The following is a 3,399-nucleotide window of genomic DNA, read 5'->3' as shown; positions in this document are numbered from 1 at the left end:
AATAGGAAAGGGCAAGAAATAAAAAATTTTGCATGCTGCTTAAGCAAAGAAGGTGTAGGTCTCCACATCCACCAGTGAGGTAGTGAGAGAGGCAGACAGAGACAAAGATAAGTCAGGGAGGGGTGGGAGAGTAAAATTTAAGCATGTTTGTGTCACACACCTACCAGCACAGGGCATCAAACCCCTGATGGCTATGTAGTGCTATCACAGTTATATGCAGTTATTGGATGCGCCACATAGGTTACCTGTCATGGAGCCCTCAGAACATATATGTGATGTTGAGTGACATCTGCAACAGGGATATGGTAGCTATACGGTAGGTGTAGTACACGTGCCTGTCTGCATGAACAGGTGCCATTGTAAACACAGCCACACTCCCACAGGGATGCACACACATTGACACACTTGGCAGGGACAGGACTATGACCCATCACTAGTGAAATTGCCACAACACATTACTGTGCAGGTATCACATGCACCACACAGGTCATACGGAGGTTATATGGGCAAAGGGTATGGGGAGGTGTCTGACATCAGACAGCATGCTTCAGTATGCCAATGGGAGTTGTAGTGAGTGTGGATGTGATCATATGTATCGTACAAAACACACACAAACACACAGGGTGCCAGTACTGACATACATGGGTGCATTTCTGCATGGGTGTGTGATGGTCGACTGTGCCAGATGGCTATACAAAGCTAGATGATGGGTATACCTTGGCATCAGACAACATGACAATGGTCTGCATTGTGGCTCAGGGCTGTAGTTTCTGCATTTGCCCACACAGGTGGGTATTGTATCCACCATCCAGTCACCTGGGTGACTATTGCATGTGTCCAATGCTGTGCATCGCTTGCCATGTATGTGTTCCTTAGTCCATGACATGGATGGTGTTTGGGATGTGCACACCTCCCACATACATGTACAGTGACATGTGGAGCTGTACCTGGGGTGTCTGGCCCATGTTGTGTACACAGATTATCAGCAGATGTGCCAGTCTTGGCCACCTGTGGTGGGAAGTGGTAATGGATAGCAGGTTTACCCTGCACCTACATTGATAGCATGCTAATGACATTCCCTGGTGTCAGTGGCATCTGTCCATACAGGGCATGTTTTCAGGCATGGTATGTCCTTTGTGGATCAGACTTGATGGCACCACAGGTGTTGCACGTGTCCAGTGGGGAACATGGGGAAGGTGCACTGTCTGCATGTACACGCCTATTGGACAGATGGACAGGGTGACACGCCTATTGGACAGATGGACAGGGTGACATGCCCTCTGTAGCCCACTGCAGTCACTCCATAGTTAATATCAATGGCCAATATGCAGTGTACTACCCACATATTGGCTGTTTCCTAGGCAAGTGTGTTTGTGTATGAGACATGGGTTAAGAGTGTGCTCTGGGTAATACTGGGGTTGCTAACTGTGATTGCCTAGCCTTGATGTCACATGTATGGGTATGGATTTGCACCCCAGCCTCTCGGCTATTTCACATCTGTTATCTCTGTACAGTGGATATTGTGATATATACTAGGGCCACCATATAAGAAATTTGCAAAATCCACTCCACATTGGGCCCAGGTGTCACACACTCACACCTCCACACAGGATACAAGTCACACACACACACACACACACACACACACACACACACACACACACACACACCTGTCATGCCTGGAAGTAGAACCCCTACCTAACTAGTTTATTACACTACAGCACTACTCAGTTATAGTACGTGCTATGGAGATTACTGGAGTACTCCTTCCGCAAAGGTGTATATCACATTGAATGACATCAGCAGGATTACCAAAGTAAGACATTCAAATTGTACATACACACACACACACACACACACACACACACACACACACACACACACACACACACACACACACACACCTGTCATGTCTAGAAGTAGAACCCCCACCTAACTAGTTTATTACACTCAGCACTATGCAGTTATAGTATGCGCCACAGAGATTACTGGAGTACTTCTTCCCCATAGGTGTATATCACATTGAATGACATCAGCAGGATTGTCAAAGTAGGACATTCAAATTGTAGTGAGTGTGGCTAGGCTAAAATGCATTGCTCCCTACACAGACAGTGACACACACACAAAACATCCACAACCAACATGTGGGGGTATAGAACCCCTAACAAAGGTCAACATCACACTACAGCATGGAGCTGTTACAGGATGCACCACATGGATTACTGTAGAACTCCTTCCCCAAAGGTGTATTTCACAATGGATGACATCAGCAGGATTGTCAGAGTAAGGCATTTCAATTGCAGTGAGTGTGGCTAGGCTAAAATGCATTGCTCCCTGCACAGACAGTGACACACACACAAAATATCCACAACCAACATGTGTGGGTATAGACCCCTAACAGAGGTCTATATCACACTACAGTATGGAGCTGTTATAGGATGCACCATGGGGATTACTGGACCACTCCTTCCCCAAAGGTGTATTTCACAGTGAATGACATCAGTAGGATTGCCAAAGTAGGGCATTCGAATTGTAGTGAGTGTGGCTTGGCTAAAATGCATTGCTCCCTACACAGACAGTGACACACACACACAAAGCATCCACAAATGACATGTGTGGGTATAAAATTCCTAACAGAGGTCTATATCACACTATAACATGGAGCTGTTATATGATGCACCACGGGGATTACTAGAGAATGACTTCCCCAAAGGTGTATGTCACATTGGATGACATAAGCAGGCTTGCCAAAGTAAGGCATTTGAATTGTAGTGAGTGTGGCTAGGCTAAAATACATTTCTCCCTTCACAGACAGTGACACAAACACAAAACATTCACCACCGACATGTGTGGGTACAGAACTCCTAACAGAGGTCTATATCACACTAGAGCATGGAGCTATTATAGGATGCACCATGGGGACTACTAGAGACCTCCTTCCCCAAAGGTGTATTCCACATTGGATGACATCAGGAGGATTGCCAAAGTAGGGCATTCAAATTGTATGGAGTGTGGCTACCCTAAAAAGCATTGCTCTCTACACAGAGACAAACAGAGACACACACACACACTTGCCAAGTCTAGGATTAGAGTTCCTACCTAACTAATTTACCATACTACAGCAGTCACAGTTATAGAATGCGCTACGGAGATTACTGAGCTGCAACCTTCCCAGAGGTGTATTTCTAGGTGGATGACATCAGCAGCCTTACCAAAGTGGAACATTTCAATTGTATGGAGTGTGACTACCCTAAAAAGCATTGCTCTCTATACAGACACACAGTTGACAAGGCTGGGATTAGAACTCCTACCTAACTATTTTATCACACTACAGCAGTATACAGTTATGGCATGCGCTATGGAGATTACTGGGTTACAACCTTCCCAGAGATGTATTTC

The sequence above is a fragment of the Protopterus annectens genome, chromosome 3.part1 (genome assembly GCF_019279795.1).
Source record: "Protopterus annectens isolate FY-2018-M chromosome 3.part1, PAN1.0, whole genome shotgun sequence".
In the NCBI taxonomy this organism is placed as follows: domain Eukaryota; kingdom Metazoa; phylum Chordata; order Ceratodontiformes; family Protopteridae; genus Protopterus; species Protopterus annectens.
Note: the sequence above shows the minus strand (reverse complement) of the source record.